The sequence below is a fragment of the Neophocaena asiaeorientalis genome, unplaced genomic scaffold (genome assembly GCF_003031525.2).
Source record: "Neophocaena asiaeorientalis asiaeorientalis breed wild unplaced genomic scaffold, Neophocaena_asiaeorientalis_V1.1 scaffold704, whole genome shotgun sequence".
Lineage (NCBI taxonomy): Eukaryota > Metazoa > Chordata > Mammalia > Artiodactyla > Phocoenidae > Neophocaena > Neophocaena asiaeorientalis.
This window is the reverse complement of record NW_020175050.1, coordinates 1,359,235-1,372,944: the sequence shown is the minus strand read 5'-3', so window position 1 is coordinate 1,372,944 and position 13,710 is coordinate 1,359,235.

Sequence of the window (13,710 nt, the reverse complement as noted above, 5' to 3'; positions counted from 1 at the left end):
TGATGTTTGAGTTGCGTGACGTTCAGTCATTTGAGCTCTCTGACTGAGAAGCTCCCAAGGGAACGGCGTGAGCAGAGGTACCATCAGTGCTCTGGGGTGTCTGACCTGTGGTAACCTCCACGCCCCAGAGTAAGAGGGCGCGAGACCCCAGTGGAGTGGTGCGAGCAAGATTCCCTTCAGCTCAGCAGTGAGCTCGCCACGAAGAAAGGACAGGGCTCTGCTGCCTCTCCCTGTCATGGGAGCACCGCTTGTCCATCACAGCAGCCTGTGGGCCCTGCTCTCGGCTCCAGCAGGATGTCTTCAGGGATGTCAGTTGACGGGGGGGCCACTGGGAGAAAATGTTCTCTACAGCTGCCCAAGAGGTGACCCTATGTTGGGGACAGCAAGAAGAGAGGCTGAGGTGGCTGATGCGGGGGGAGAGACTCACTGTGACAGTCTGACTGCACCCTCCCCCCAGACCCTCAGGGCACCTGGGGAGCCAGGGGGTTCAGCTGTCCTCTCCTTCAAAAATTTTAACTAAACATGAACCTTCAAAGGAAACTTTTGGTTGTTAGTAACATCCCGACTTACTGTCCCCAGCGTTACAGACTCCCCTTCATGCCCCACCCTCACACCTCAGTCCACATCCTTTGTGACAAGGTGTATCACCTGCCTTCCTGTAGGACAGGGCATCGGCTGCAGCCTCCAGCAGGCGCGATTTCTCCTCTTCTCGGTGACATTCACTCCAGTCTGGCTCTGACAGCGACCGGGCGGGTCGAAGGGGAGGAGGGGATACGTAATCCGCTTGGCAAGAGATCCCCCAAATCTCCTCATCCTCTGCCAACCGTGGGCTCTTCCTTGGCTGGGTCTGAGCAGCTGGGGGCAGAACTCAAAGTCCAGGGCCACCAGGTCCCCAGTGCCCAGTCCTGCTGAAATAACAGAGCTGAGTGGGAATTCTTTTCATTGTGTACGAAGCATGGGCGTAAAGGGCTGCCCGCTATCTATCACCCAGAATGCCCCTCCAGACTCCGGATGTATTACAGCTCTTCAACACACCATACAAACGAACACGTATTGGAGGTTAGCGAAAGACTGATACATTCAACAGGTCGCTGAAATTTAGCAGCATTGTGGAGGCTGGTCTAAACCAGTGGCTTCTAAGCATCATTTCCCACTAATAGATAAAACTGATTTTGAGACAAATTAGCTACAGGGGCCCTCTCCTTTCAAGATTTGATTATGAATATAAAATGCCTTATTTATATAAAGACCTTACAGACTGTTCACAAACTGGTATGGCACATAAAACGAATGTCAAAGTAATACTCAAAGTAAACCTTGTATTTAAATAGCTCAGAAAATGTTTCCTTGTATTTTATAATTGTTTTTCAATCCTTTTTTTTTTTATAACAAAAGCCCAACATTCGCATTTCATAGATATGGAAAGAAAATCAGCGAGATGAGTCTCAACCTGGCTGTGCAACCAGATCACCTGGAAATTAACAAACAGGCACACACACACACGAGACAAACAGAATCCTGGGCCGTGCTCAGACCCACGGCAGCTTACTCTCAACCCGGAACCTGTGTGTCTGAAGATACCTCACGTGAGTCACAGGCGTGCTGCCCAGGCTCAGGGTGGGGAGGGATGGGATGGGAGGGTCCTGGGTCCTGGCTATAGCCAACGAGGTGCTTCTGGTGTTTACTTACTTCATCTCTCAACCCCTAATTACTTCGGTTACTTCTCAGACTTCCTGTTCTGTTTCCTGCTTCCATAAAAACCTTTTAATTTTTTTTTAAATTAAAACTTCCATCAGCTCAAGAAAAACAATCCCTCTTTCTTAATCCTTGAAGGAGAAACGGCCCAGAGTGTGAGTCTAATCAATCTGGGTAGCAAGTTAGGGGCAGCTCACTTGTCCTCCCCAACGCCCCAGCTCTTGGTTGTTTGCCGACATTGACTAACATTATGGGGAACTTTCTGCCTGTGCTGAGCACACAGCCCCCTGTGACACCAGCCCCCAGCACCCTTGGGATGTAAGATATTGGGGGCTGCAGTCGGAGCATCTGGGAACACGTCCAAAATAAGTAATGGTCAGATGAACAAAAATGAGACGAACTGTCAACTGAAAGGGGGCAGCGTGTCGTGGAGACAGGAGTCCTTCCGGCTTCAAAGTCTTAATTGACCATAAGGCACATAAAGCCTGAGACCCCCCTGGCTCTTTTTTTCTTGGCGTTACTTGAGCTGCGCTCAAGTGCCCTTGTACGTTCTCTGAAAAAACTGTCAACCTGCTGCACACAAAACACGTGCACCTGGGCAGCGTTTGCTGCCGTGTTGACACGGAAGGTAAGAGCAATCAGTGGTCACAGCAGTCAGCGGGGGAGAGGCGAGGAGCAGAGTCTGGGCCTGCTGGCCAGTTGTCGGAGCCCTTCACACCCCTCACCCCCGGACGAACCAGCTGTCCACACCCCCCGCCCGCGCAGGCGTTTCCAGCCAGTTAGGACGCTCTGTCCTCCTCCCCGGAGTCTTTCAGGGAACGCTGAAATCTGAATGCCAGATGAGGAAAGCAGATGTTTTCCGCCTCTCCACCCACTGCAAGCGAGCAGGATGCGGACACAGTTCACTGCCCGGGGTGGGGGGGTGGGGCGGAGGGGCAGCTTTGCCGCATGCGCAGTGGGCACACCGCCCAGCACCTGCCGGGCCAGGACAGGCGTGGGAGGCCGCGGTCCAGCTAAACTCTGACTTCCGGGCCAAGGCAGGCTTGGAAAGGGTGGGAGGAGAAGTATGGCACGTGGGCTGGGTAAACAGTATTTGCTAAATTTAGAGCCATTTACACTGGCCAGTTCTGAGTTTTGTTGTCTTTTTGAAGCAAACATCCTTTTTTTTTTTTTTTTTTTTCTGGCAGGGAAGTGATGCTTGGAAGTAGCAACAACAACAAAAATATCTGGTAGAACTGGCGTAAGAGCCCATTGATGAGGGACGGATTTCAAAGCTCATCAGCCAGTCTTTAATGTACATCACGAGTTTGTAAATGAAAGGAACTCTGCGGCAGGACCGCTGGGAAAACTGCACTTTGCTGCGAAGCTTCTGCCACACAGCTGCTGGGTGCTAGCTCACATCCTCCTTGGCAGCTCCCGCGGACCTGCAGCTGAGGGCTGGTGCCCATGCCTCCTTTGCTCTTTTCAGCTGCTTGGAGCGTGTTGTCACACCTGATGGCTCCAACCTCGGAGCGGTCCTGCCTCGTTGGACAGGGAGACCCCCGGCCCAGTGTCCAGGCCTCGGGCGTTGTGGGAAGCCCAGCTGGGCGCTCCTGGGGGTGGGTTTCGGTGAAGGACGGAGGGAGACTCTCCTTGAGGGAAAATGAGGCTGACAGGGGCCGAACAACTCGGCCTTCCAGCCAGCTAGAGGGGGTTGGACAAGAACCCCATTTAATTCAGTTTGGTGTGCTTCAGTAGAGTTCAGTAGCTCTCTGAGCACCTACTGTATGCAGGTGCTCAAAGACTGTGGAGCAAACAAAAATGAACCGGACCCTTTGTTTGCAGGAACTTGCTCGCTGGCGGAGGAAAACCACCAAGACAAAGACACCTGTGGCTCAGGACGGTTGTGAGACATTCACACAAACAGGGCGGGGCCGGGGCAGGAGAGAGAAGGTCCTTCTGGCCTTTATTAAAGGAGGACGGCCGCAGAGGCTTGAATGGGTAGTTTTCTACCGCTGACCCCCTCCATGATCTTTCTTTCATGGCATACAGCTGTCTGGTCTTAAAAATCCGATTTTTGGACTGATAAAAATTCAGTATTTGCTGAGCCTCTGGCTGCGAGCCGCTCTGTCTTGGCCGCATGCGGCCGCTCTGGGTTTGAGGAGGGACTGGCGTCATCAGATGTCCCTGAGGACGGAGACTGCTCATGGGACAAGGGTCAGTGGACTTTCATGTTTCCCGGCTCGTCCTCTGCAGGCCTGGGTGTTAGCGTGTCCGCAGGCCTCCACGGGGACTGAGTCCTAACTCCGGAGCCCAGCCGCGGGGCTGGGGGCTGAGGGGAGCGCGGGTCCCATGGAAGCCTCCTCAGCGGGGTTAGTCCGTCTGTCCTCCTCTGGGCCCCTTGGACCCCCGTCCCCCAGGGATCCTCAGAAGAAGAAGACACCTGGCCTTCTGGACTCCCTCAGGGCCAGGTGCCCTCCTGCCGCCTTGTTTTATAGCTGAGTCGGGGGGCGGGGAGGACCCCCTCCTCCATCCTCAGGCCCCTGCTGGTGGCTCCGACGTGGACACATCTGTTTTCAGTCCCCCCACAACCAAGCCCCTCAGCGCGCACTCCTCCCGCACTCCCCCCGACCCCGTGTCCTCCTGACTCCACCCACTTCCTCTTCTCCCCTCCCTCATCATGTTGGTGAGACTCTCACCTGACTCCCCCGTCCCCTCCCTTCTGCTTGCGTCTCTCAGCCCCACCGTCTGCCGTGTTCCTAGAGACCATCCTTCAGAGGAGGGCCTGGGGCCAGAAGAGCAAGAGGAGCAGGGGGCGGGCGGGGTCCCAGGCTCCTGAGGTCTCCAGGAGGAGCTGCCTCTGGAGGTGCAGCAGAGACACAGGGATCGACGTGAGACCCGGGATGTGGAGCTTAGAAGGTCAGCGGTGACGGTCGAGACCAGCTCTGGGGGCAGGAGGTGGGAGCCTGATGACAAGGGGCTGAGAACAGTGTGGAGGGAGGTAAGGGGGGACAGAGTCCGTGGTCCACTGAGGGGATCAATGGCAGGACCCCCTGCAGAGACCAGGGAGGCGGGGAGGGGCCACAGGGTGGGAGGAGGGTGCAGGGAAGGGGGGAGGGGCACCGAGGGAGGGACCTTCCCTCGAGGGCTCCATATCTCCCAGGAGAGGAGGTGACACAGGACAAGAGAGGCTGAGATCAGGCTGAGCAGGAAGCAGAGCTCTGGCTCCTGGGATGAAAGCAAAGTGGCAAGGGAGACCCCCCCACAGGAGGAGAAGGCAGACAGCACCCGGGAAGACTGATTCAAGCAGGTGTGGGGAACCGGATCAGGGTGCCCCTACCCCTGTCCCCAGGACCCTCCCTGGCTGCTGTAAGGGGCTCTGGGGCCCAGGAGACTCAGGGGCCATGGTGGGCGCCCAGCAGATCCTGCACCCTCCTCGCCAATCCTGTCACCTGCCAACTGACGGCATTTACTTTTAGGGCCCAGAACACTGTCTACGGGAATGTCTCCTGTAGGAGAGCCCCCTAAAGCTAGGAGAGTCAGCATTTGCTGAAGGTCAGCAGGTGTCTGTTGCACTTTGAAGGTGGCAGTTTGCAAAGGCAGGGCATGTCCTTCCTTAGGTAGCAGCTTAGCATCCAGGTAAGCCCGGGGTGCCTGGGACCGAGGCAGGGTGATTTCTAACAATGCTGAAAAATTAAAACACACTTAAAAGGCAATCACAATAGTCATTAATTTATAATATGTTAACTTACTAAGAGGATTCGCAATTAAGAGCCAAAAAATTAAAGCTGTGATATTCGCGTGGGGGGCATTTAGCTGTGTTTTATTAACTTTTTTACTTGGTAATCACCGTTTTTGCTGACCCTCTCCCACACCCTCTGCATGGTCGCATCACTGGGCCCCTTCTCAGCAGGTCTGAGCCTTTCTGGGAATTAAAGTCCCTCTGGGATGGATTGACCCAGCGGTAATTGAGCCTTTGGTGCTTCAGGAGAGCTTGATGTCCAAAGCCCTCTTGGGCAGCATTTCTTCGCTTTTGATCTCTTTAGTGGCAGTTTAATGAACTCCCTAATTATATTTTGTCCACTGTAGGTTTGCATTCGTCAAAACTGATGAATGAAAAAGAGTATGGGCTCTTGCCGCCCAGGGCCTGTTTAACTAATTTACTGGCGCGGTTTTCCATCCTCCTTGCCTGTCCCATCATCACCTCTCTGGGCTCGGAATGGAGCCCCGGCTCAGCAGCTTTGGCGGCTTCCAAGTCTCTCCTAAAATTACTGCTGTTTTTTCAAAAGGCTTATTCCCCACTTGTGCTCCTGCACTTGGAGGCCCATCTGAGCCGAGCTCAGACGTAGGGAGTAGACGTAGGGGACAGACGTTGACGATGAGCACCTTGCGGTCAGCTCTGGGACTGGCTGGGGACTGGACGGCTAATCTCCAAAGATAAGAGTGATGGTGACCACTCACCGCTTCTGAGCACTTACTCTGTGCTTGAAACTTGGCCAAGCACCTTCCATGAATTAACTCCTTTGATCCTCGCAAGCCCCTTGTGATATGGGCATTTTATTATCTTTGTTATAAAGGTGAATCAAGCCTGGCATAGAATTGCCCTTCCAGGTCACAGAGCTGGTGACTAGTGCACCCTGGAGGTCATGGCCCGGGGTCATCCTCTCAGGCCATCACGTTTGGCTTCTCTCCTCCTGTCTGCTGTTCTCTCTCTCCCAGTTCACTCTCTTGCTGAAAACTTGCCTGCGGCTTCACAGGGCAGGGAAAGAAAGCCCGCCCCACACGCCGGCTGGTCCACGCAGGCTCCTCTGACCTGGCTGCCGCCCCCTCCCCCTCCCCTCCTTGGTGCTGAGCTCTGGGCACTCCGGGCCACCTTCCCGCCTGCCAGCCTGCTGCCTGGGCAAGGGTGGGTCAGACTGGGCTGTGCTAATGAACCATCCCAAGCCTTAGCACTTTCAGACAGCAAACCTGTGCTTTTCTCTGGGAGGAGAACCCAGGTGTCCCAACTCCTGGCAGAGCCAGAGGGCTCTGCTCACACCCGACACCGGGGACCTGGCGTCTGGCTCCTGCGGGTCCCGCGACCTGGGCAGAAGTGGGAAGGGGAAGTGACGAATCACATACCAGTGCCCCAAGAAGTGACCTGGCCGTGTTTAACATCAAAGGGGGGCGTTCCTGGACCTGCAAGGGCTGGGGACGGTGCAGGGCCCGGCACCCAGCACGTGCTCTCGATGGCAGGTCTTTGAACTAGTTTTACCCCCCACCTGGGATGCTGCCCCACCCTTCCTGTGGCTACAGCTGATGTTTTCATCCAGACCTCAGCTCGAGTCACCCCCTCAGCGACTTTCCTGACCACATAAAATAAAATAACAACCTGGCAGGCCAGATCACATCACTTTGTATGATTTTATTTTTAATTTTTAAAGTTGATGTATAGTTGATTTACAATGTGTTCGTTTCTGGTGTACAGCAAAGTGATTCAGTTATACACATACATAATTTCAGATCCTTTTCCGTTACAGCTTATTACAAGGTATTCAGTATATCCCTGTGCTATACAGTAGGCCTTTGTTGTAGACTTTGTTTTATTTTTGCCTGACACTTACCACTACCTGTCATTTTTCTCATTTGCATAGCTTTATCCCTCCCTGTCTATCTATCTATCTATCTATCATCTATCCATCTCATCTCTCTGTCTGTTACCTCTTTCTCTGTCTAGTCTCTGAGTCAAGCTCCCCTGGAGAGGCTTGCTCTGTTGTTCACTGCAGTGTCTCCACGTTCTAGCCACACCGGCCACATGGCAGGTGCTCAGGAATTGTCTGCTGAATGAGTGCCCTGTGTGTGGCTGAGCGTAACCTGGCAGCAGAATCAGGCCATGGTCAGCAGTCACTGTCACCTGCCTCTCCCCATCCCTTAGGGGGCAGAGAGCTGGGAGAGATTTAGCTTTGCGGGGTGAGGGGAGCAGGGATGGGGTCTGGAGAGGGTGCAGCTAGTGATTAGAAGGAACGTAGGTGTCTGAGGGAAATGAGAATGTCTGGGCAACTCTTCTCTATTATTTCACGTTTGCAGGATACTTTCAAACACCAGAAGTGTTTGGCGCTGCCCTTGAAGAGTTCAAAAGTCTAAAATCACCACTACACAAGTGAACCCTGTGTCGTTGAAGAAAACTGTTTACCACCTCTATTAGCTTACCAGGCTGCCGTAAGAAAGTACCACAGTTGCATGGCTGAAATTTATTCTCTCAGAGTTCTGGAGGCCAAAGCCAAGATCGAGGTGTCAGCAGGGCCGTGCTGCCTCTGAAATCTGCAGGGAGGATCCTTCCTGCTGCTTGCAACCTCTGGTGGCTGTCAGCCATCCTTGGTGTTCCTGGGCTTGTAGACACGTCACCCCAGTCTCTCCTCTGCTCTCGCGTGGCTTCTCCCTCTGTGTCTCCACATCATCTTCCCTCTGTGTGTCTGTCTCGATGTCTCTTTTCCTCTTCTTGTGCAGACACCAGTCATACGGGATTAGGACCCACCTTGATGACCTCATCTTAACTTGATTACATCTGCAAAGACTCCACTTCGGAATAAGGTCACATTCACAGTTACTGGGAGTTCAGACTTCAGATCTTTTGGAGACACAATTCAACCCTCAGCGGCATCCTAGCCCCATTCTTGCATGTTTGTGGGGTGTGTTTCAATGAGTCACTATTTTTCTTAGTTCAGGGCTTGACCCTGTGCCCTGAGTTCATCTGACTGATGCTGTCACATAGTGGGTTTGCTTGGTGCATCCAATGACCCAGGTCTGGTGCCACACGTGATGGTCTGTCCGTCGTGTGTGGCTGCCATAGTTGGGAACCATTGGCTATAGTAAATTTTCTGCAAGTCAGGGGAGAGCCCTGTGCTGGATTCCGAGCCCTTCCCCCTCCCCTTAGCTCTGCGGCCTTGGAAAGGTGACTCCCCACTCCTGGTCTGTCTCTTCTGTAACAGTAGGGGGTAGAACCCGAATACTCGCAGGTCAATTCGAGCTCTGTAGCTACCAAATCTGCACATCTGGGAGAAGATGATTCCTTTCCTAAATTCTCTTTGCTTAAGAGTTATTGTTTTTAACCCATATGTTGGTTCAGAGAGTCAGATAATCAAACTTGAATGTTTTCTCAGTTCTTTACCTTGAAAAATCTATTTTCCCAAGAAGCCAAGATGACGCCCTTTCTAATCAGGTTTTCCGAATCATTAATTCATTCATTAAAGAGATCAACTGAGGTCCTAATGCCCATCAAGAGGCAAAAAGAACATGCGTTTCCTTTTGCTCTTGGTCATGAAACCAGCCAAGCAGGGCGTGCAGCGTGGCTGGGTGGAGGGAAATGCCGGGGCCAGTGGTAAGAAGGGCAGCACAGATGCCGTGGATGTGAGGCCAGATGCCCCGCTGATTGTGACAACACAGCACCAGCCCCTGGCAGCACCCGCAGGCCCCGCGGGAGCCCTCGGTGGGCGGTGGGCACACAGGCTGGGGTATCTGCACGTCCAGGGCAGCGGCAGCAGTTGGAGGCTGTCTCCGCACAAGTAGCCCCACCGCTCAGGGAGCCTGTGTGCACCTGCCGATTTCACACCATCTCTGTCTCTTTCCTTGAAGCAGAGGACCTGATTCCTAGAAATCCCGTCAGGCGTGGTCTCTGGTCTGTGCTCATTCCCTACGCCCCCTCTCGGCTGCAGAACTCAGCCCACTGTGCCTGAGCTTCTGCAGCACTGAGATGAGGAGAGAACCTGGGCACATCTGGTGATGTTGAAGATGGAGGAGGGAGGATGCAGACATATCTTTCAACTTGCAGCCTGGCTGTCAGATCCAGGTTTCTTTCTGTTTGTGCGTCTAGGAGGACGTCTTTTACAGAAAATATTTTAGGAGTGTTGTCAGATAAACTAAGACCACTGTACGGCTGCATGGTTTGGGCCAATGTTTCTTAAAATTAAATAATGTATAACCTCCTTTTGAAAGACCTCCTGTTTTGACCTAATTGTTTATTATTCTGTTATATGAATACCTACAAATATAAACTAAGAAAAAATTTATAATTCTAGTTCTTTTGCAACTATAAAACTAAGACAAAGTGCAAGTTCAATACAGAGAAAATAATAAAAACAACAAAATGCAGATTAGCATTCATTTATTGTGATGACTGATGCTTTGCTGGAAAAAAAAACCCCAATGTATCTGCTTGTTATTGCCAATCTATTATTCTGACAGGAGAATTAATTTATCACTGCACCCTAAATAGAATACTGAATAATTTTTTTTGTGTGTGTGGTATGCGGGCCTCTCACTGCTGTGGCCTCTCCCGTTGCGGAGCACAGGCTCCGGACGCGCAGGCTCGGCGGCCATGGCTCACGGGCCCAGCCGCTCCGCGGCATGTGGGATCTTCCCGGACCGGGTCACGAACCCGCATCCCCTGCATCGGCAGGCGGACTCCCAACCACTGCACCACCAGGGAAGCCCCTGAATAATTTTTTATAAAGCATTTACCAAAAGTCCTTTCTTGCATATTTACTATATTCAGTACTAACGTACTGTTAGCAGTTGGTATGTACAAAGACTGAATCCAAATAATGAATCTTCTCCGAACATAAGTACAGGCACCATGCTAAAGTCAGCACATGTCACTACTGTGTTTCATACGATGACTTCATTCTCCCCCCCGTCCTCTACTCAAACTATTGCAAAACCTTTATTTGGACCGTGAGGTGGGAATGCAATACTTCCATACTAAAACTTGGCCTCTGTTCTTTACTCGCTAGCCCCTAAAGTCATCATCATCATAATGTTTATCTCGTTGTATCTAAGATGCACCGCTATCTTGTGGACCATTTAGAAACAAATGCTGCTGCCGATTAAAATAGGAGATGCCATCAATTATAGGATGTGAAGATGTGAAAAAATATACTTGCTAGAATAAATGCAAAAGAGTAATTTTGGCAAATGTTTATATAGCTTTCACGTGCTAGGCATTTTTTAAGTGTTTCTGTACACTAATTCATTTATCTCACAACACCCTCTGGGGAAGTGTATAAGTCAGAATGGGCTAGCTTATGCTATGGTAACAAGCAACTCCAAGATCTCAGTGGCTTTTATTCCTTGTGCACATCAAGTCACTTGTGAAGGCTCTGTTTCCATCTTACGTCACCTCCAAATTAGCTTGAGCAAGCATGATTGTTTCTCTAGGGGAAGAAAACTTGGAGAAAATCTTGGAGCACCAGCTCTTAAATATTTCTCCCCCAAAGTCACTCACATCACTTTCACAGATATTTCATTGGCCAAAGCACTTCATATGGCTGCATCTAACTACAAGGGGACATGTACCTGGAGGTAGGGGAGAACTAAAAATCTTACCGAAAGTAATGTTTGGGATGAATAGATTATACCAATTTTACAGTCAAGAAAACTGAGGCACAGGTTAAGTACCTTACCCAAGACCCCAGAGTTAAAATGTGGCAGTGCTAGTATTTGAACCCAGCCAGCATAACTCTTAACCACTGTTCCTTACTCTTTTGCCGAGATGTTATACATTACTCCACCTTACTGGTGGATTTTGTGACATCAAATGAAATCTATTAAATAATTTGAGAAATCAAACTTTTGGTATTTGAAAAAATGCTTCTTGGTTGTAAATTATTATTTCTGAACAGAAATTTTATTTTTAAAACTGGTTAAGGGCTTCCCTGGTGGCGCAGTGGTTGAGAGTCCGCCTGCCGATGCAGGGGATGCGGGTTCGTGCCCCGGTCCGGGAGGATCCCACATGCTGTGGAGCGGCTGGGCCCGTGAACCATGGACGCTGAGCCTGCGTGTCTGGAGTCTGTGCTCCGCAACGGGAGAGGCCGCAGCAGTGAGAGGCCCGCGTACCACAAAAAAACCCAAAAAACAAAACAAAAACCAAAAAACTGGTTAAAACAACCCCCAACATGAGTTCATCTGGAAGATTACAGGGTTTTGGCATGAGGGCGTGGCAACCTAAAGGTAGTATATACTAAAATAGCAAGCCAGCATATCAAAGGTGGAACAGCTTTAGGTGATCCCTGAGCTTGTAAGCCGAGACATGAACTTAAAACTCCAAAACAGCACAGCAGAAACATTAAGGAACATTCTTCTACATCACCTGATCCAGACAATACGTTATTTTTGAAGATTTTCAACATGAAGACACAAAATAGGAAAATATTCTCAGATTAACATTCTCTGAGCTATTTGTAATGAGGTGGATAGACCTAGAGTCTGTCATACAGAGTGAAGTAAGTCAGAAAGAAAAAGACAAATACCGTATGCTAACACACATATATGGAATTTAAGAAAAAAAAAATGTCGTGAAGAACCTAGGGGTAAGACAGGAATAAAGACACAGACCTACTGGAGAACGGACTTGAGGATATGGGGAGGGGGAAGGGTGAGCTGTGACAGGGCGAGAGAGAGTCATGGACATATATACACTACCAAACGTAAGGTAGATAGCTAGTGGGAAGCAGCCGCATGGCACAGGGATATCAGCTCGGTGCCTTGTGACTGCCTGGAGGGGTGGGATAGGGAGGGTGGGAGGGAGGGAGACGCAAGAGGGAAGAGATATGGGAACATATGTATATGTATAACTGATTCACTTTGTTATAAAGCAGAAACTAACACACCATTGTAAAGCAATTATACCCCAATAAAGATGTTAAAAAAAAAATTCTCACCCCCAAGAGTGATATACACTCTTCATTTTGAAGCACATTCACTTAGAAAGTTTTAAACCAACAAAGGTGCAGAGAATCTGAAAACGCTTCTGAGCTGTAAGATGTGGTCAGGGTGGTTTTCCATTTTCATGTGCTCGTTGATATTATAATTACTCTGTTATGATATACGCAAAGATCAATGACAGGCATGTGCTTCTCAACATGCTGAACACCAAAGATATCCTTCGCTTGCTCCAAATTCATCATTCATTTCTCAAAACTCTTTTTATAGAATTGTCCGGTTGGGGGTTCTAGACCACTTTAGAAAACCTGAGACCTTAAACTAATGACCTAACAAAATGACATTGGGTAGGTATTCTCAGCAGTAGGGCGTTTGACATTGAAGTTCAAATCTATTTTACTTGTTCCCCCAAACTCATTAGTTAGGAGTTTTAAAAATAACTGCTTATAGAAAGGATGGATGGCGGGGGGTAGGGGTGAGCTTCAGGCTGGGAGGCCAGTTAGATGGTACCTGCAGTAGGTTAGGCCAAGGGTGAAGGGGATGTGACACATGACAGTGGAGATTATCATACAGGGTGCTTTCCACGGGCTGTACGTCTGTATCAGGTAGGGTGAAGCCATGATAGGACCCTTCTGTGCAATTTGAGGCGAACGAGTTATTGCCCTGGGCCTTCTAGCCAAGAATTTCTTATTTTACCCTTAAAAATATGTTCCATCAAGTAATCTGTGCAGGTACATCGCATGTTGCAGAAACAAAGCCTAATGCCCTATGGACAGTTCTGATTAGAACACACGTGCAGACTAGGTAAAGCCCCACCATGATGTGGTCAAGTGCATTTATTAATTTAGAGATTTGAATGTTGGAAATTTCAAGCCAATGGACAGGACCTGACGTTCTTGGGGGGATGGGGGGAGAATCGTGGTGGAGTAGCACTTCCCCGAGATTCAGGCTTGAGTGCTGTTGAAATGCAGACAGGGAGCAATCAGCATGTGTGGTTCTCATTTAGACAAATCTGGAACGGATACAGTTGGAAGCGGCAGGGGACTCGCGCAAAGATGGGCCTTTCGCAGCCAGGAAGCCGCAGCATGGCTCCCCAGGCGGAAGCCACTCGGAGGAGGGCTGATGTGTCTGGACTGTGTGAGAACCGCCCCTTCCAGAAGCCTGGCTTCCCAGCGGTCCTTATTCCCCAAAGTAAATTTAGCTCTATGGCTATAGGTAAGACAGGGCAGATAGAGAGTGTTTCTTTTCTGTGATCCAGGCTGGAGTAATTAGCTTAGTTTTTATGAGTGCCTCCATGTACCCATTTAAGCTCACCTAACCCATGTGAGCTCTTGGTTTGAG